General features: G+C 44.4%; 1 pseudogene; it reads right to left on the bottom strand.

Annotated features, from left to right (window-relative positions):
* Window positions 1–13,067: 13,067 nt before the first annotated feature.
* Window positions 13,068–14,135, bottom strand: LOC140394795 (small ribosomal subunit protein eS10-like; annotated as a pseudogene).
* Window positions 14,136–22,124: the final 7,989 nt, after the last annotated feature.

Below are 22,124 nucleotides of genomic sequence, written 5' to 3'. Positions count from 1 at the left end.
AGGGTTAAAACTGCGAGATTAGCAGCAGAAATGGCAGATGATTATGAATTAGTTCATAAATCAAAGATTGGTTTCCAAAATCAGTTTCAGCCAGTGAGGGATGGAATCTGGGGACATTTACTCGAGTACTCAAGTGGTAAAGGTAAAGGTGATCTGATGGGAGACAATAAAGAGAGTGTACCTCAGATTAAAAAAGAAATCCAGGAGGGTGGAAAAGAAATGAAAAGTTTCAGATGTTTTCACTGTAATAAACTAGGCCATGTAAAGTCATAGTGTTGGTGGTTGAAGAAAAGCACTGGGAAGGCTGATGTGGTAAAACAGGATAAGACAGTGGGGTTTGTTAGAGTGGTAAAGGAAAGCCCAAGGGAAGCAAACGGTTGTACAGCCTGTTCAAGAAGTAATGTTAAGAAGGTGCCAGATGTCTTTAAAGAATTTACTTGTGTGGGTAAAGTTTATTCATGTGTATCAGGAGGAGCAGGTAAAGAAGTCACAATTTTAAGAGATACAGGGGCTAGTCAATCTTTAATGGTAAGAGATGAGGAATTATGTAGTTTGGGAAGAATGTTGCCAGAAAAAGTGGTGATATGTGGAATTCAGGGTGAGAGGAGTAGCGTTCCATGATATAAGGTAAGGTTGGAAAGTCCAGTGAAGAGTGGTGAAGTGTTAGTAGGAGTAATAGAGAAACTATTTTGTCCAGGAATACAGTTTATCTTGGGTATTGATATAGCTGGATTGCAGGTGGGAGTGATGCCTACTGTTGTTGATAAGCCAGTGGAAAATCAGTCAACTGAAGTGCTGAAGGCCGAATATCCTGGGATTTTTCCGGATTGTGTAGTAACAAGGTCGCAAAGTCACAGGTTAAGACAAGAGGAGAAATCAAAGAGTGAAGATGAAGTTGAAGTGCAATTATCAGAAACGATTTTTGATCAGATGGTTGAAAAAGAACAAGAACAGGTGGAGGATGAGGCGGATATTTTTAGTTCAGGAAAATTGGCGGAGTTACAACAGAAAGATGTAGAAATAAAACAGATATATCAGAAAGCATATACGGAAGAGGAATCTGAGAGTATACCAGAGTGTTATTACTGTAAAAATGATGTCTTGATGGGAAAATGGAGACCTGTACATATGCAGGCGGATGAAAAGGGGGTAGAAGTTCATTAAGTAGTATTGCCGGTAGGGTATAGAAAGGAGGTGTTGCGAGTTTCACATGAGGTACCAGTGGGAGGTCATTTGGGAATAAGGAAAACTCAAGCTAAAATCCAAAAACATTGTTATTGGCCTGGACTACATAAAGATGTAGTTAAATTTTGTCAATCATGTCACACATGTCAAGTGACAGGGAAACTTCAAGCAGTGATAACACCAGCGCCCTTAATACCCATTCCAGCATTTGAGGAACCTTTTACAAGGGTCCTAATCGATTGTGTAGGACCGCTTCCTGAAACAAAAAGTGGGAATCAATATCTTTTGACTATAATGGATGTGTCTACTAGGTTTCCAGAGGCCATTCCAGTACGTACTATTACAGCTAAAAGGATTGTGGAGGAGTTACTCAAATTCTATACTAGATATGGACTACCCACAGAAATTCAATCGGATCAAGGATCAAATTTTACTTCAAAGTTATTCAAGGAAGTTATGGATAGCTTAGGAATAAAACAATTTATAACAACTGCGTACCATCCAGAATCGCAGGGAGCGTTAGAAAAGTGGCATCAGACATTTTGCCTCGCCCATAACAAGCTGCTCGCAGAAAAACACTTTTCACTGTACCTCGGTACACGTGACAATAAACAAAATCCAATCCAAATCCAAAAATATACAATTAACAGGTTTCTTTCTCTGTTTCCAAATTAAAATCAGACCTTATATATACAAGCTATGGCCTCTATTCCTGTTTTTATCGCTGTCAGGAATCCTAGTTGAGATCTTCTTCTTGCAGTTTCAGAGCTTTTCTGACACAATGGTAACTTCTGGACTCCCAATACTTGCAATGTACTTTCTTACTCGCCACTCTTTCAAACGTTTCTGCCAGTGCATGGACCTCATTTATTGGCCATCATCCTGGGGTATATGGTGGCATAATTGTAATGTCACTGGTCCAATAACCCCGAAGTCCAGGGGTTTGCCATTGACCAGAAATTGAACTGGACCAGCCATATAAATGCCGTAGCTACCAGAGCAGGTCAAAGGCGAAGAATCCCGTGGTGAGTAACTCACCTCGTGACTACCCAAAGCCTTTCCACAATCTACAAGGCACACGTCAGGAGTGTAATGGAATCCTCTCCACTTACCTTGATACATGCAGCTCAACAACACTCAAGAATGTCAACACCATCTAGACCAAAACAGTCCACTTGATCGCTACCCTTCCATAAACATTCAATCACTCCACCACCGACAACAGTGGCAGCCGTGTGTATCATCTACAAGATGCACTACAGTAACTCGCCAAGGTTCCTTTTGCAGCACCTTCCAAACACATGACAACTACCATCTAGAAGGAGAAGAGCAGTAGATATCTGGGAACACCGCCACCTGGAGGTTCCCCTCCAAGTCACTCACCATCCTGACTTGGAATTATATCACCGTTCCTTCACTGCCGCTGAGTCAAATTCCTGGAATTCCCTCCCTAACAGCACTGTGGGTGTATCTAAACCTCAGGGACTGCTGTAGTTCAAGAAGACAGCTCATTACCAACTTCGCCAGGATGACTAGGGGTGGGTAATAAATGCTTGTCTAGCCAGCGATGCCCACGTCCCGTAAATGAATTTTTTTAATGCTCTGGACGCACAGGTTTAAATCTCACCATAGCAGCTGGTGGATGCTAAATTCAAATAATAAAATCTGAAATTGAAAAATTAGTCTGAGTAATGATGACCACAAAACCATCATAAACCCCCATCTGGCTCGTTAATGCCCTTTAGGAGCATCTGCTATCCTTACCGGGTCTGAACTACACATGACTCTTAACTGCCATGTAGTGGCCTTGCCAGTGATGCCTAGGTCCTGTGAGGAAAAAAAATCTTAGTTTTGTACTATTCAGGGATATTTAAAGTTAATATTTCAACTTGCCAGTAGGTTTTCTTGCATGTCGCGCATTTGTTAAGTCTCTGCATTCTCTGGATCCTTCTGGAACATATGTTAAGTGGGTACCCACTCTGGGCAACTGGCCTGTGGATGTTACAGCTCTGTCATGATGCATAGAGTCATAGAGGTCGACAGCACAGAAAGGCCTTTTGGCTCATCGTGCCTGCGCCGGTCAAAAGCCACCACTAAGTATTCTAATCCCATTTTCCAGCACTTGGCCCATAGCCTTGAATGCCTTGGCATCGTAAGTGCACATCTAAATACTTCTTAAATGTTATGAGAGTGCCTGCCTCCACCACAATTTCAGGCAGTGAGTTCCAAACTCCCACCACCCTGGTCATTAATCCCTCCACTAAGGGGAAGAGTTTCTTCCTGTCTACTCTATCTGTGCCCGTCATTGGTTTATACATCTGAATCATTAAAAAATATATATAATTTTTATTGAGGGGCAGTTTACTGTGGCCAATCCACCTACCCAACACATCTTTGGGTCGTGGGGTGAGACTCACGCAGACACAGGGAGAATGTGCAAACTCCACATGGACAGTGACCTGGGGCTGGGATCGAACTCCGGTAGTCGGTGCCGTAAGGCAACACTGCTAACCACTGGGCCACCTTGCCGCCTGTATACATCTCAATCATGCCCCCCTCAGTCTCCTCCAGTCCAAGGAAAAGAATCCCAGTACTTCCAATCTCTCTTCAAAGCTAAAAGTCTCCAGCCCCAGGCAACATCCTGGTAAATCTCCACTGCATCCATTCTAGTGCCATCACATCCCTCCTATAATGCGGATTCTAGAACTGCACAAAATTCTCTAGCTATGATCATGAGTGGCATGATCACTCACATTACAATTATCAAGCATTTAATCTACAGTGTTCTTTTCCTCAGGACTTTCATCACAAAACACACAAGCATTTAAGGTACACAATGCCTGTTGCTTCTAATTTTTCAAATAATTCCAATTACTCCTTAGGAATGAACTGTAACAGTGTGGGAGCAATTTTGAGCCTGGGTCAGCCATGCACGGGATCGGTGACGCGGGAGCAAAGCCTGGAGGGAATCAAAAAACCTTACTCGTTTGCCTTACCTTCCCTTCATTTCGGGGCTCCCCTTGGTTTAAAAGGATCTGGCGGCTGGTAATCAGGCAGTACCTCCCATATTCCCGCGGTAGCACAGTGGTTAGTACTGTTGCTACACCGTGCCAGGGTCTCAAGTTCTCAGCTTGGGTCACTGTCTGTACGGAGTCTGCACGTTCTCCTCGTGTCTGCGTAGGTTTCCTCCGGGTTCCTCCCACAGTCCAAAGATGTGCAGGTTAGGTGGATTGGCCATGCTAAATTGCCCTTAGTGTCCAAAAAGGTTAGGCTGGGTTACTGGGTTACGGGGATAGGGTGGAAGTGTGGGCTTGGGTGGGGTGCTATTTCCAAGGGCTGGTGCAGACCCGATGGACCAAATGGCAGGCATTCAAAGAACAAATAGATGTACTCCAAAAGTTGTTTATTCCTATTTGACGCAAGAGTGGAAAGAGAACTGAGGCCAAACCATGGCTTACAAGGGAAATTAGAGATAATAATAATACCAATATTAGAATTTAATAGTATTAGATTCAAAGAAAAGCAAACAAATTAGCAAGAAAAGTGATTGGGAACAGTTTAAAACTCAGCAAAGGCAGACCAAGTGATTGATTAAGGAGGGGAAAATACAATTTGAAAGTAAACTAGCGGGGAACATAAAACTGACTGTAAAAGTTTCTATAGGCATGTACAGTCAGAAACGGGGAATTCATAACAGGGAACAAAGAAATGGCTGAGGAACTAAATTTGTACTTTGCTTCTGTCTTCACAATAATTAATAATGTACCTGAAGTTCTGAGAAGCACAAGTTTTAGTGAGGAGCTGAAGGAAATTAGCATTAGTAAATAAATGGTTTGGGGAAAATTTATGGAATTGAAGGTGGGCAAATTTCCAGGGCCTATCTTCATCCCAGAGTATTTAAGGAAGTGGCCTTTGAAATAATAAATCTATTGGTGGTCATTTTTGAAAATTCCTTGGACTCTGGAATGATTCCTACAGATTGGAAGGTAGCGTTTGGAACCCTGCTATTCAAAAACGGAGGTAGAGAGAAAACAAGGAACAATAGATCAGTGAGGCTAACATCAGTAGTAGGGAAGTTGCTGGAGTCAATTGTCAAGGATTTCATAGCACAGCATTTGGAAAGCAGTGGTATAATCAGACAAAGTCAGCATGGATTTACAAAAGGAAAACCATGCTTGACAAATCTTCTAGAATTCTTTGAAGATGTAACTAGCAGAGTTGACCAGGGAGAACCGGTGGATGTGGTTTATTTAGACTTTCAGAAGGCTTTCAACAAGGTTTCCCATAGCAGATTAATATATAAAGTTAAAACTCATGGGATTACAGTTGGTATTTTGAGATGAATAGAAAGTTGATTAGCAGACAGGAAGCAAAAAGTTGGAAAAAATGGACTTCTGATTGGCAGGCAGTGACAAGTGGGGTACCGCAGGGATCTGTGCTAGGAACCCAGCTGTTCACATTATATATTAATGATTTGGATGTGGGAACTAAAAATATTATCTCCAAATTTGCAGATGATATAATGTTAGGTGGGAGGGTGAGCTGTGGGGAGGATGCAGAGATGCTTCAGTGGGATTTGGACAGGCTGACTGAGTGGGCATATGCTTGGCAGATGCAATATAATGTGGATAAATGCGAGGTTATCCACTTGGGTTGCAAAAATAGGAAGGCGGATTATATTTAAATGGGTGTAAATTGAGAGAGGTGGATACTCAATGAGACCTTGGTGTCCTTGTGCATCAGTTGCTGAAAGTAAGTGCGCAGATACAGCAGGCATTAACAAAGGCCAATGGTACGTTGGTCTTCAATGCGAGAGGATTTGAGTACAGGAATCGGGATGTTTTACTGCAATTATATAGGACATTGGTGAAGCCACACCTGGAGTATTGTATGCAGTTTTGGTGTCCTTATCTGAGGAAGGATGTTCTTGCTATGGAAGCTGTACAGCGAAGGTTTACCAAGCTGATTCCTGGGATGCCGGGACTGTCATATGAGGAGAGACTAAATCAGTTAGGATTATATTAATTGGAATTCAGAGGAGTGAGAGGGGATCTTGTAGAAACTTACAAAATTCTAACAGGATTAGACAGGGTAGATTCAGAAAGAATGTTCCCGATGGTGGGGGAGTCCAGAACTAGGGGTGATAGTTTGAGGACTTTTAGGACAGAGCAGAGGACAAATTTCTTCATCCAGAGAAAGGTGTGGAATTCGCTGCTACAGAAAGTAATTATGTAATTTCAAGAAGGAATTAGATATGGTTCTTGGAGCTAAAAGGATCAAGGGATATGGGGGTAAGGCAGGATCAGGGTATTGAACTTGATGATCAGCCATGATCATCGTGAATGGTGGAGCAGACTCGAAGGTCGAACAGCCTATTCCTGCTTCTATTTTCTATGTTTCTAACACTTGGGCTGGGGGAAATGGTCGGGGGTTAGGTACCACTAAGGCTCTCTTGGGTCGAAGCTCTTCATCCAGGTAGAGTTGAGAGGAACAACTGTGAGGAAGTGGCTAGCATGTTAAAGGGGAGGGAGTGAGGTTTAGTGGAGAGGTGCTCACTGAGAGGCAAGCACATGGATGGATAGCCCGGAAGCATAGTGGGATGAGTGTCAGGGCAGTGTCAGAGCACTGTCAGGAATACTCATCGCTCACTTTGATGTTCTCTTCCTTTTAGTTTATTATTCTGAAGAATCATGGAGCTAGAGGAGTTGGCTATTCTGACTGCGATTGACCAGCAGCAGCAACATCGATGTGTTGCTATACGTGGCCAGGACCCGCATCCTGCAGATGAGGGGGAGTCAGGACCTGTTGCCCTCCAGGAGCAGGACCAATGATGACAGAGCCTCGGAGGAGGCATTACTGGCCAAGGGTATTCCAACGTAGGACTTCCTCCCTCCAGATGTCAGAACTGCAGTCCCGGAGAAGACTGCACCTGTCCCAAGAGACGGCGGACCACCTTTGCCAGATTATGTAAGAGCTGGCAGCACATGGACTGGGAGGTCATCCATTGGCTGTGGCCTTTAAAGACAAAGTGCTCTGAACTTCAATGCCTGGAGCACATTTCAGGGTAGCATGGGTGACCTGTGTGGCATTTACCAGTCTGCCGCACACGTACATAAGGGAGGCTACACATGCACTATTCACATAGGTTCACATGTACATCAACTTGGATGGTACCAGGTGAGCCATGATGCCATGGCCATGGGATTTGCCCGCTCAGCTGGCATGCCTCAGGTGCAGGGAGTTGTCGACAGCACCCATGGGGCTCTGCGGTCTCCATAGCAGCATGCAGCTCCATTCATAAACTGCAAGGTACACCACTACCTCAATGGCCATCTCGCAGGTATGTACCCATTTCCCAGGGAGCCTCCATGCTGGTTACATCTTGGGACGCTCACAAATCCCAATCGTCTTTGAGGGAGAGCAACGGCAGGAGGGATGGCTCCTTGGGGACAGGGAGGGGAGGGTACCCACTCAGGAGGTGGCTGATGATGCCAGTACGGAGGCCACAAACACCTGCTGATGCTCGGTATAATGAAGCTCATGCATCAATGCAGGTGCTGGTTGAGCAGGCGATTGGACTGGCCGCATACTGCAGGAGAATCATGATGACTTGCATTAAGAATTGAGCAATGCTCCTGTCATCCTCAGCGATATGTCTGCCTCCTGCCTGATAGAGAACTGAACGTGTCCTGCCAATGAATGGGCTTGTCATGCAGTTCAGAGATGCTGGATGACTTTTCTCAGCTACTGAAGCCCTCTCTGAGGTCAGGGGGCTTGGTATTTTCCTCCAACTTACATCCAAGGTGGGCAGCCTCTCAACAATTGTGAGCTCTTGGCCTCCTCATCACAGGAGAAAAGTGACAGATATGAGAAGCCAGGGAGTTGATGCTGAGGGTGGGGGTGTCACCTTCCATGGATGGTGGGGATTGGAGGAGTGGGTCCAGTGGACAGGGCCCATGCCAGCATCAGAGTCTTCACTGAGTCATCAGTGTGGGAAGTGTGAGAGACAATAGATCTGTCATCCTCACACCCCACAGGGATGAAGCGCTGAGTGCGGGCGTGGGGTTGTAGAACATGGCGCCATGAAATGACAGGCTGGAGGATCTGCTGTTGTACAATGTGATGGTTAATTCAAGAGCTGTATTACAATGGTGACCTATCTTTACTAATGCCTACGTTTACCTATGTCCATTGGGTGCCTATAGTTTCTTACTCTCCCACACCATCATGCTCCATGAAAGATTGTCTCCCTGAACGCAAAGCATTCAATGTGTAGAAAACTTGAACAAGAATTCTAGAACAGGAGGACTTTCACTGAGAGCAGAAGGCAATTTGAGATTTCATAAGTAGCCTTATTGATGATCCTCTCCAACTATCAAAACTTCTTTGCATGAATCATCCATGTCACAGTTGATCAGATAAAATGTTTTGCAGCAGTTCTTTGAAAATAGCATGATTCCTTTCATGCCTTTGCTAAGGGGACTCTATGGTATTTATGACCATGGTTTTCACATCTGTCTCTAAACCCGCCATTGGCAAAGTTACTTTCATTGTAAGTCAGAAATAACAAGTCTAGTCCTTGTTCATTTCTTCATTATTTAACAATGATAATCTTTTTGTCTGTACCAGGCAGTATAGTAGAAATAATAAACCTGGTAGACAGGTCAACAAAGTGTAGAATTTAAATATTTCTGTCTTTATCCTATACCTTTAGATTCACAGCAACCACCTCCTTAAAAACAGGTGTGAACCAGAAAGGCCTACACTAAGGGCTGGGTTTCTGCTATGAGGTAGGTAGTTCAGGTCAGGAAATTTCCTCATTCTGTGAAGGCAGGCTGGGCTAGATTTTGGACAACACCCTTGGGAGTTGGGCAGCATGGTGGCGCAGTGGTTAGCACTGCTGCCTCATGGCACTGAGGTCCTGGGTTCAATCCTGGCCCCGGGTCACTATCTGTGTAGAGTTTGCACATTCCCTCCATGTCCACATGGGTCTCACCCCCACTGTGGTGATATGCATCACTGTAAATACACAAGGGGTTAATGCAAACACACTAGGACTGAGTAAACACTAGAGGCAGCACCAGAGACATCATGACATGCAGACATACAGCTAATGAACACACAGAATAGGACAAAACCAATGGGCAGTCAAGACACCCAGAGGTGACACTACCACAAGGGGGCAACCCATATAAAAGGACAGGGCACACATGCTCTTTCTCTTTCCACAGGCAAGACAGGGGCAGATCAGAGCATCACACCCACCGCATGGCTTAGAGCAGACTGGTTAGTTAGATTGAGTTACTATACCAAGATTAGCAGGAGAGTCGAACTCAAGTAGGAGAATTGTTAATTGTTCAATAAATGTGTTAAACCTATCTCCAAGTCTGAACCTTCCTTTGTCAGAGTATACATCAAGGAAGCAGCTTATGCTACATGAAGAAGCATAACACAACATGGTACCAGTAGTGCCCTGTTGAATCTATATAGTTCAACTCAGCAAGATCCGTGACTACCAGCAACAGCACCCAGGCAAGATGTTCAAGATTCCGGTTCCTCAGCAGCTTAAGTACCACGGCAGTCTCCGTGCCAACTGGCATGCATTCAAACAGAAATTTGAGATCTACCTGGTAGCGTCTGACGTAGATGGCGTGGCGGATGCAGAGAAAATAAAGCTTCTGCTCACCATTGCGGGTTCAAGTGCAGCAGAAATCTTCAAGACCTTCAAATACTCAAAGGGGCAAGACAAGAGAGAGGTACAAGCCCACAGAGAGCGGCCTGACTCCAAGAGTCAAAGAGAGGTACAAGCCCACAGCGAACGGTCTGACACCAAGAGACAGAGAGAGGTCCAAGCCCACAGAGAGTGGCCTGACGACAAACCAGTGGTTCACGCACCACGAACAGTGCTCCACGCACCACGAAGAGTCCCCGACTCCACACAAAGAGTGGTCCACGCACCACGAAGAGTCCCCGACTCCACACAGAGAGTGGTCCACGCACCACGAAGAGTCCCCGACTCCACACAAAGAGTGGTCCACGCACCACGAAGAGTCCCCGACTCCACACAGAGAGTGGTCCACGCACCAGGACGAGTCCCCGACTCCACACAAAGAGTGGTCCATGTACCACGAAGAGTCCCCGACTCCGCACAGAAAGCGATGACAAACTCCACGGCGAGACCACTGAATGTCTCCACACAGAGAGTGATGAAAGACTTCACAGCGAGACCACTGCATGTCTACACACAGAGAACACAGAAAGACTCCACAGCGAGACCACTGCACGACTCCGTTGAGAGTGCACAGATCAACTCCACATCAAGACCACTGCATGACTCCACACAGGGAATGATGCCAGACTCCACAGAGAGAGCGGTACAAGCTTCCACAGCAAGCTCGTTGACAGACTCCACGATGGAAGCAATGCAAGACTCCAGAGTGCAGTCCTTGCATGAACAAGACCATGAAGGTCTAGCAACCTTATCTGAGCAACCAGCAGCAGACGATGCAAGTCTGCCATGCTCAAGTGCACAGCAAGACGACTGTGACAGTCTACCCAGATTATTTGGCCCAACAGAAGAAGACTCTGACAGTCTACCCAGCTCATCTAACAGACAAGAAGACACTGAAGATATACCCACTGTATGTGCGGCAAGTGACAAAGGCTTCACAATTCCCATACAAGGGGCAAAATTCTCCTACCCGCCCCGCCACATTTCTGCCCCGACCGGCCGGCGGGAGTCTCCATAACACCGGCATGTCAATGGGGTTTCCCATTGTGGGGCAGCCCCACGCCGTCGGGAAACCCCCGGGCGCCGGCAAAACAGAGACTCCCGCCGGCGGAGAATGACGCCCAAGATGTGCGACATCTCAGCGAGACTGACAGATCTCAGCTAGTATGTACAGAGGCACTCAACAATCAAAGTGAGGCTACTAGTGACTCCAGTGACACCACATTAATTCAAACTCATCCACTCGAGCCTCTCCACAAGAAAATGCATTCCTGAACGTTTTGACTCCAGACGGGGAGCATCAAGACACCTCAGATGATTCAAGTGAACCTGAAATGACTCCGGACGGGGAGTGTCAAGAAACCAAAGCTGATTCAGGTGATCCAGAAAGGACTCCAGACGGGGAACATCGACAAGCCAAAGATGATTCCAGTGAACCGGACATGACTCCAGACGGGGAGCGCCGAGGAATCAGAGACGGCACGCTCAATGAAACAGCAGATGCCACAAAGGACACTGACACAAGTAACTTTGTGAAGGACTCGCATTATCCACTCAGTGTGGTCATTGAGCACAACAAGCACAACAACAAAACCTACAAAAACAACAACACCAACGACAACAAGAAGCGGACCAAAGGCACCAACGTCAACACCAAGCGCGACAAAACCAACAGCAATGGAACAATGACTGGTACGACATGGTACAACTCTGTGAATGCAGGACAGTGTAACAGCACAGCTCCTAACACTGGGAAGAGTACAGCCATACCGTGGCTTGACAGCAAATCTCACTGATTCAAGTTTGCTCCACTACGAACAAGCAAACCAGCTTTCAAGGCAGATGACAATATCACAATCACAAGAAACAGTCCAGGTCAGACAACACAGATTACATACTGCATCGCTACCACAAGCATAGAAAAAAAGAGTCCAAATCAGACAACAAAGTGATTTGACTATCTGCGCACCTCCTGATGACTTCTTGGTTCCTTAAGCACAAGGACACTGACGGCGTTCACAAGGAAATGCCACCATCAACATCACCACTTCACCAACAAAACAAGAAAGCCACTCGACCATATTAATTCATGAACTTTGGATTCCTACATATTATTTGGTATTGTGTAATCATCAGTGTCATCATGACTTGTACATGTCATCACTTATCTACCTATTTTGTTCAATTTTCTTGAACACTGTACAGAAACAATGGAACACGAAAAAAGGGGGGATGTGGTGATATGCATCATTGTAAATACACAAGGGGTTAATGCAAATATATTAGGACTGAGTAAACACTAGAGGGAGCACCAGAGATATCATGACATGCAGACATACAGCTAATGAACACACAGAATAGGACAAAACCAATGGGCAGTCAAGACACCCAGAGGTGACACTACCACAAGGGGGCAACCCATATAAAAGGACAGAGCACACATGCTCTTTCCCTTTCCACAGGCGAGACAGGGGCAGATCGGAAACATCACACCCACCGCATGGCTTAGAGCAGACTGGTTAGTTAGATTGAGTTACTATACCAAGATTAGCAGGAGAGACAAACTCAAGTAGGAGAATTGTTAATTGTCCAATAAATGTGTTAAACCTATCTCCAAGTCTGAACCTTCCTTTGTCAGAGTATACATCAAGAAGCAGCTTATGCTACATGAAGAAGCATAACACAACACCGATAACCCTAAAAGATGTGCTGGATAGGTGAATTGGCCATGCTAAATTGCCCCTTAATTGGGAAAAAAAGAATTGGGTACTCAAAATTTATAAAGCACAACATCCTTGGGAGACACGAGGTGGCCACAGTGATGGATGGTGTCAAGGCAGGCTAGTTAGAAGGCCTAACTAGGTTCTCTGGGGTCACTTTGGACAGATCTCAGGATTCATGTGGAGATGATAAAATAAAATTCTAACAACTAATACAGTCCCCATCATGCACGCACGATAGTGAACAAAAAACTGCCAACATCTGGCCTTAGGAATTGGTGGCATATTTTAGTGCAGTTTACAGATTTCACAATTCTAACTGATCTCTTCTATTAGCCTCAGATACTCTTCATTGATTACACCTGTATCTTTTAGCAGGATTTATTTATTTTTATCATGTTTTTCAATTGACTTCATTTTATGCAACAAATTTATTGAGGTTGTCCATGACCATGGCTAAATCCACCTTTGAACTGGAATTCTGTAGCTGTACTGGTACCAGCTTCAGCCTTCTTGTCTAAACCAAGGGGAGCAGTCCGTCTGTATTCCCTCATTTGTCAAGTACCAGTAGAAGTGTCTCCAAGCAAACTGCTCCTTTACGTAACCACACGATTTCAAAGACTGCAGGCGCAATTTAATGACCTTGTTGCATCTGACTTGGTGTTGCGACTAGGCCGTTGAATCTCGCGAAAGGCAGGGCTCTGGGCAAGGTGTACTCTGGCATTCCCGCTGGCACCTGTCATAATATCCACTCATGTATATAATGAGATGCAGACAGGCAGCGATTGACACACAGGATGACCAGTAAGCACACAACACAGTGCAGCCAATCACTAGATAGGACACTCCCACTATAAAGTCAGAGGGGACTAGGTTTCCCGCTCTCTCTGGACCCAGCCACTGAGACAGTCAGAGTCCACGAGCTAGCAAGGGCAAACACCATGCGGTAGCTAGTAACTCTGGTCAGGCTACTACAAAGTCTCCAGTCAGTTCAGTATAGTGTCGATCCACAGCTGAATGTGTATATCAGTTCTATCGTTGAATAAAACAGTGTTGGATCTTGTCCAGTGTTAGACGTCTGTTTCTAGCTTCCCTGCATCGAGTGCAATCCACATCGAACCTACCTGCCTAACACATCAGCACCTGGGCACCACCAGCCTGACACCTTGACACTGCTACCCACGCAGTGCCACCCAGGCACTTTCAGGCTGGCAGGGGTACTGCCAGCAAGACAGGCTGGCAGCTCCAAGGTACTCAGGTGGCAGTGTCAGCTGTCAGGGGCACTGCTAGTATGCCAGGCTGGCAGTGCCAGGGTGCCAGCCAAGCTGGCATCTTCCACGCAACGGTGATCGGGCGCTGCATGACCTTCATTCCGTACAGGTTAGGGACATTCGTGTCTGCCAACTCTGGATGTTTTGGCACATGCACACCCTTCTCATTATCCCTTCCTTGAAGAGGAGCTCCTAGCTAGCAAGACAATTCTTCCAGGGCATCAGCATTTTGATCTCTTAAAATGCATCGCATTTGACAAGTAGGATGATCAAATTGACTACGTAATTAAAACAATTCACATTTTTTCTCTCTCATTCTCATCACCTGGTGCCATTAAAAGTTGTCTCACATTGTTGAAAAATATAATGGTTTGTTAAGGAGATTCAATAAAGTATTGCAAGGATGCGCTGGGGACTCCCCGTTGGAAGTTTCCAGGAAAGGGTTTGCACAGCAATTGCACAGAAGTGCAAACTACCTCTGGGCAATTGCACTGCGCTATGAACTATCTGTAAATGTGATTTAAATCGTTCACTTTAAAACTGTTCCTGCTGTGTTACACAAATAGCTACCCAGAAAAGTTAGAATTAAATCCTCTTCTAACTTCTGGGTAACATTTGTAAAGACCCAGATGAACTCCCTCCTAGTACTCACCCCCTCAAACTGCTCCCCCAGGGTCACCCCCACCACATAATTGCCCCACTCAAGGTACCCACCCGATTCACCATGGGATTCTCCCAACCTGACCGGAGCCCATCTCACAGGCTCAAACTAATCAGAGCCTCCTCCCCCCAAGATCCTGGCAGGTCCGACCTGACTGGACTCCATCCTGCAGGCCTGACCCCTCCCAACCAACCTGACCAGAACACCGTCCCAAGCAAGCCCTCCCTCCCACATCACTCAGTCACGATCCAAACTCCCCGGCACCATTCCTGAGATCTGCACCCCATCCTTGATCTCTGACAACCGGCACCACTGATCTGGGACCGCCCACCCCGGCCTGTGAGTTCCACCAGATCTCTGAGGCCTGACTTCCATCTCACAACCCCACACCCTGACCTCACCAAACTCTCTCCCCAAGGTCCAATGCCCTATACCCCTCCCCACCCCTCCCAGGTCCAACCCCCCAACCACCATTCATACCCAACCAGCAACCCTCCCCAACGCCCAACACCCCGGACATCCGATTCCCTCCTCCCGATCTCCAAGCCTCCACATCTGACCTCCAATCCCCACCCCCCAATATTTTAATATTGTCAAAATTAAAACAAGTAATACTTCTATATTACTTAACATTCTGTTGAGGGGTGGCACGTTGCGCAGTCTTTAACACTACTGCCTAACGGCGCCAAGAACCCGGGTTCGATCCCAGCCCAGGTCACTATCCGTGAGGAGTTTGCACAGTCTCCCCGCGTGTTTGTGGGTCTCACCCCCAGAACCCAAAGATGTGCAGGGTAGGTGAATTGGCCATGCAAAATTGCCCATTAATTGGAAAAAAAAATTGGTTACTCAGAATTTAAAAAAGAACACTATGTTGAGGAAAAAGGTGTGATCACGTTGAAAGACTTGTTTCTGGAATGTCGTTTTGCCACATCTGAAGAATTGAGGAAGAAAAATGAGCTTCGGAGGAGGGAGGCTTTTAGATATATGCAGATACGGGCTTTCATAAAGAAGACCTTCCCTACTTCCCAGTGTTACCTCCTTCTTCTTCACTGGAAGAGGTGTTGATGGTGTTGGGGATGGAGGGGGGAGTTTCCTAGGCTACTGCTGGAGAAATTATGAAAGCAGGATCAGACTCCCTGGATGGGGTGAAGGCCAAATGGGAGGAGGAATTGGGGGAGACATTGGAGAAAGGGCTATGGTGCAAAATGTTACAGAGGGTAAATGCATCGACCTTGTGCGAGGTTCAGAATGAGTCGCCTGTTCGAAGGGGTTGAGGACATTTGTGAAAGGTGCGGGAGGGGGGCAACCAATCATGTGCACGTGTTTTAGTCGTGCTTAAAACTGGGAAAGTCCTGGGGCACTTTTTTTCACACCACTTCGACAGTGTTACAGTTGGACCTAGAGCCGAGTCCCCTGGGGGCCATTTTCAGGGTGTCGGACATGCCAGGGTTCCTGACAGGGACGGGGGCAGATGTCTTAGCCTTTGCCTCACTGGCGGCGAGGAGGCGGCTCCTATCGGATTGGAGGTCAGTTGCTCCACCCAGTGCCTCAGAATGGCTGGGAGACTTAATGAGCCTCGAGAAAGTTGAATTTAGCTTATGGGAATGAGGAGGGATTTCACAAGAGATGGCGTCTGTTCATATCTCACTTTAAGGAATTAGCCTCAGTCAGCAACTAAAAGCGTTGGTTAGTTGCTGAATTGCTTTTGGGTTGAGGGAGGGATTGTTAAATGTTAGTTAAATATGTGTAATGTAAATTATGTAAAAGAAATTGAAAAAGTTACTAAAAATATTTATTAAAAAAATATTGTTTCAATCCTCTCAGTAGATTAAGATAACATTTTAATCAATCTTTCCCACTCAGTTTGAAATTCAAGCACTATCTAATAATGCACAATTAAAGGAGTCTCCAACTAACACTGCTCTCCTGTATTCCTGCCCTCCTTCCGCTCTGCATGTTCCTTTTTTCTTCCCCGACTTCCACCTTGCTCTCTCTCTCCCCCTTCTCCTGTAGTGTATTCTCTGTGCTCCCACTCTCTCCAGGATCTTGCTCCCTCTGAGCTCTTTCCTTCTCTCCTTTTTTTCCTCTGCTCCCCCAGTGCTTTCTAAATACTCCGCTTTTATTGGGCTTCTGTTCTCTTCATGCTTCTTCAGAGAACAGATATACTCCGGAATGAGAAGCACGCACTCTCCTCACTGATATTTGTAAATAAATGCCTGTTTTCTCAGAAGCGTTATTAAAATCCTCTATATTTAATTACTTTCATACATGGGTATTATGTAGTGTCATAACTTAGATGAGGGGGTCCATGATTACCGATCCATTCGGAAAGAGACAGTCAACCAAAAAATGTTTGAGAAACATTGATAAGACTCGATGGGCCGAATGGCCTCCTTCTGCACTGTAAATTCCATGATAATCTATGATAATTGCTGACTAACAGCTCTATTGTATTTTCCTGTCCTTGATCCACTTTGCTGAAATTTTTGCCTTACAAAAATCTCTCGTAGTTTTTAAATGTGCAGTTATCCAATTCAAATAGAATTCCAAATTTCTAATACCCTTCCTGAAATGCTTTCTGATTTTGCTCTTTGAATGGCCTAACCCGGATTTTAAGATTATGTCCCCTTGTCCTAGATTTCCCTGAACATAGGTCCCTATCAATTTTTTTTGACATTTTAAACACCTTGATCAGATCATTCCTCAACCTTCTGTACTGAAGGTAATACAGGCTTCTGCAATCTATTTTCAGAGCTAAACCATCGAAGCCAGACATTATTCTCGTGATTCTTCACTGCAATCCTCCTGGACCAATTGATCTTTCCTGAATTGCATTGCTTAAAAATTGAATGTAGTGTTCTGGATCACCCTATGTGCTCGAAATCCCTTGAAATAAAGTAAGGAATCTAACAACACCAGGTTAAAGTCCACCAGATTTATTTGGAATCACGAGTTTTCGGAGCGTAGCTCCTTCATCGCTCACCTGATGAAGGAGCTATGCTCCGAAAGCTCGTGATTCCAAATAAGCCTGTTGGACTTTAACCTGGTGTTGTAAGACTTCTTACTGTGCCCACCCCAGTCCAACGCTGACATCTCCACATCATGGTTACCTTGAGATAAAGGCCAACATTTCATTGTACTAATTTTTAATGATTGTGTACCTGGACTCACGAGGTACAAAATGTTTATGCATTCAAAAAGACTCAATTATTGCATATATTTATACATTAGACTTCTTTGGATTAGAAACATATAGGCAGCAGCACCTTCCAAACCCATGACAACTACCAGCTAGAAGGGCAAGGGCAGCAGATACATGGAAACACCACCACCTGGAGGTTTCCCTCCAAGTCACTCACCATCCTGACCATTCCTTCAGTGTCGCTGGATCAAAATCGGGAACTCCATCACTAACAGCACTGTGGGTGTACCTACACCACATGGACTGCAGCAGTTCAAGAAGGCAGCTCACCGCCACCTTCTCAAGGGCAATTAAGTGTGGGCAAGTTGTTAAAACCTTTTATTTTATACACCTCGGAGACAGATATATTCATAGTGTAATTTACGTAGGACCGATATATTAAGGATTATAATATAGTGTTCTGCAAATATCTGCATGAAACTTTACAGAACTTTGAAGAAAATCAGCCCTTATCATTAGAAGCATCTAAGTATCAACAGGATATGTGCGAGATGACATGATCACTTTGCTGAACCACAGGCTTGCTCTGCATTACAGAATGCAACCTGTGTGTAACTAACATCTTTCTTAACATGTCTTAAAACTAGATCATTTTTTTCACTTGAAGGAGAGGCTCAGAATATTCAGCCAAAGAATCTTTTAGATGAAGAGCACTTCCGCACTCATCACCATTTAGTAACTCCTTTATTGCTAATATTTACTTTGTGTACCAACTGAATATTAAAATTGAGTAATTTTTGTATGAACAATTCCATTAATCCTCCTGAAATCTTTTCTGAGCTCAGTCTATCAAATATTTATTGAACGGTCTCAAGGTAAATAAAATGGCCTGCATTTATTTGGCACCTATCATGACCACTGGAGAGTGGTCAGAAAAGGAGATACTGGTGGGTGAGTTTCAGGCTAGAGCAGGTTCCATCAACTGTTTTTTCCACCAGTCTCCACCACAATCCTATCTAAACTTGGGAAGGATCAAATAACGTTTTTTCCAATGGATTTCTACATTGCACAACACCATTGCAAAAACTTTTCCAATTTGCATCATTAATCCTATTAATAATGCTTACCGTATACAAACTCATTCGTTGGCCACCGACTCAGAGCTTCCTTGTAATATTTGATGATGTAAAAGAAAGGGTTGTGGAATCCTCTTTCTGCTCATTATTGGATGTCTCAGAAAGGGATCAACAAAATAACCTTTGATGCTACTTTTATATGTTTTCAATCACTCATTGCTGAGAGGAAATTAAGGAAACACAAATAGAAACCTTTTTGACTCACTGGATGCTCCCCACCTATTACATTGGGACCCCCTGCAGCATTTTGAACTTTTTCAGACAGCTTAAATCCCACGTGGGTAAGAAGTTTTCAGTGAGTCAAGATAGCGGGGTCTCTCGAGTGTCAGGTTTGGAGTGGAGGCAAGAACTTCTTTAGCATGGATTTTGGGCTTCTCCAGGGTAGTTACTGGAAAAACCAGGGGTGTGATTGCTGTACTGGGCTTAGTTGTGTGTGTCAGTCGACCACTGTTGAAAATCCTGCCTTTCACTCTTTACCAGAAGCCTTGCTACGTCTTCTTAAAATGTTTTCAGCAGCTTCCTATCTGCCAAATACCCGGCTATTAATACCAGTTCCAGCTGTAATTCCCACAGGAGTGATCGAACCACATCAGCTTGTGAAGCAAAATACCTTAAAGTCATTGATCACCTCTCTGAGTCCAAGCTGTGAACTGCTACCTTCTGCCCGAGCACGATTGCCTGTATTTAGTTCACAGCTTGCAGCAGGACTGCCTGCATGTAGATTTTAATGCAGGGCAGCAAATAATTTCAAAAGGCACAGGTTTAACAACTGCCTATAATTGCATGCCCATAGTGAGGAAACATTCGGGAACATGCCATCCAAATTGTACTTGGACATTTCGAATACATTTCATTGATTCACTTAGCCGGTAACTATGCAGGCAGCACAGTGCAGGCGGCACGGTGGCGCAGTAGTTAGCACTACTGCCTCACGCCCCGGGGTCACTGACCGTGTGGAGTTTGCACATTCTCCCCATGTCTGCTTGGGTCTCACCCCCACAACCCAGAGATGTGCAGCGTAGGCGGATTGGCCAAACGAACATTTCCCCTCAATTGGGAAAAAAAAAGAATTGGTACTTTAAATTTTGAAAACCTATGCAGGCAGCTGCACCATTTCCAACCAATTTACAAAGGGGCAGGTAGTATTTAAAACAAATAAATGGGTGGTAAATTTTTAACTACTTAATAATAAAACTACTCCATTTGGGAATTCTTAAACATGAGTATAGCTGTAAATTATTTGGAGATGGGAAAACACGTAAAGCTATCTAAGCATGTCGAAGGCACCAAATGTAGGGGTGATAAGGATGTTCAAACAATTGGGCATTCAAACAATGAAGAAGAAGCAAATCCAATCTACTGGTTGGCAAGGTGGGATAATGAGTGACAAATGGTATTTAATATGGAGAATTGCCAAGTCAAGGGATTAGGAAGGGAAAAGAAAAATAGCTGGAGTTGCACAAATATGTATCTATGCTACAAGTAGGGGACAGGAAAGGAATGAACAAGAAACAGCAATGTTGAGGAGCCTTCACTGTCAGTGGCAGTGTTAAACAGATGTTCTAGATTGACTGCAAGTGGCATTCAAGCAAGTAGTAAAGCTTTAGAATGATTACACACAGACACCGGGCCTATACTCTTGTCAGTATGCCAAAGCCTAAAAACATATTTAGTAGTAGTCACAAATTTGCTGATCTTCTTTGTCTGTGTCTTTAATTTAGCATCACTTCAAACTTGAAATACTGTATTTGTACATCCAAACTGTTCCTTCACTTGATGCCTTCCATAGGACTCTAGCTTCCTCAGATCCCGTGTAAGTTGGTGTTTCATATAACATCTTCATTTATGCCATCTTTTTATGCTGACTGCTCATGCTTACAGCACATTTTCTGGTACTATGGGAGCAATAATGGAAGTTGCAACAAATGCTGTAATGAAAAAATAAAAATTGTCTGAAAATTGTTGTAAATAATGAGAAAATCTATAATGGATCAGCCCCATTATCCTAACAGATTGGTCAAAGATTAGCTCCAGAGATCTATCCTTGGGAAGGGGTAGAGTGTTAGAGTTTGGGACTTAAGAATGCACTATTTTAACAATCAATTTATGTTTTGCCCTAAATTATCCTGTGAATGAGATAAAATGCACCCACTAAAATACAGCAATGCAAATGATAGCCTTACATTAGAATAACATTAGGGCCAGAATTGAGTGGCTTACAGTGCTTTCTTGGAAGGTACGACATCAAATTTACTGCAAAATATCTGAACCTGAATTAACCTCTCAAAAAAGCATCAAGCCCCATTACGGCCTACAAAGAAGCCAGGCCTATTTCATACAAATATGGTGAAGGGGCTGTCGATAACCTCTCCAACCCATTTCTCCAAGTTCCTACACAAACCCAACTTTTGAATGAACATCTTCTCTCTTGAAGGGTCAGTCAGGAATTTATTGTGAGCTTCATGTGACTCAGCACAAAATGCTGCTTTGCAGTGGGATCATGGATTTTCCAATGAGAGTATCAATTGTTTTATGAAGATGAGGACATTGAAAAGGCTAGTTTGGATGGTCTTAGATTCAGGGTTCTACCTGAAGGCACACTGTATGTAACGCACATTCAAAGTAACTGTGGAAAGATGAGACATACAATTGCCATCCTGACTGTCAGTGCCTCAGAAAGATATGCTTCGAGAGACCAACAAGAAATGCAGCTTCATTAATCCGCCTGGAGATAGCTGTAAACAATATTCAAAGGATCTCAATTGGTATGCGCCTGTCCCAGTAACTAACTTAGAACGGCAGTTTAGACAATAATTAAATGTAAATAATTTATGGAGGAGAAACAGATTATAGATGATTGGGAAGGTCCCTGAAATATACCTTTGTTAATGTATAGTCAAGGAAGTAGCTGAATGCACAGAAGGCATAATCAAAGAACAACAAAGATATAATTGCCCAGACTCTGAAAAACCAGGAGAGGTTGTTACCATTTCGCAGTCTCGGAAAGTGGACAGGCCAATTTCCAGCCACCAAGCCTGAAGGCCAAGTTTACAACAAACAAGCTTCCAAGTCTTAGAGCTAAGGCAGTGCAGTAAACCTTTGTAAGAGCTGTATTAAAATATGTTCACTAGACCAGGAAAAATATGGTTCGCAGATTTGAGTTTCATCCCTGTATTGTGTGGTAACTATATAGCTGCTTTTAAACTTGGATGTTGTTTGGGGAACAGAGTTCAGGTGTTATAGATATGTTTTATAACAAGGAATATGTTCTATATAAT

The sequence above is a fragment of the Scyliorhinus torazame genome, chromosome 18 (genome assembly GCF_047496885.1).
Source record: "Scyliorhinus torazame isolate Kashiwa2021f chromosome 18, sScyTor2.1, whole genome shotgun sequence".
In the NCBI taxonomy this organism is placed as follows: domain Eukaryota; kingdom Metazoa; phylum Chordata; class Chondrichthyes; order Carcharhiniformes; family Scyliorhinidae; genus Scyliorhinus; species Scyliorhinus torazame.
This window is presented reverse-complemented; position numbering and strand designations above follow the sequence as displayed.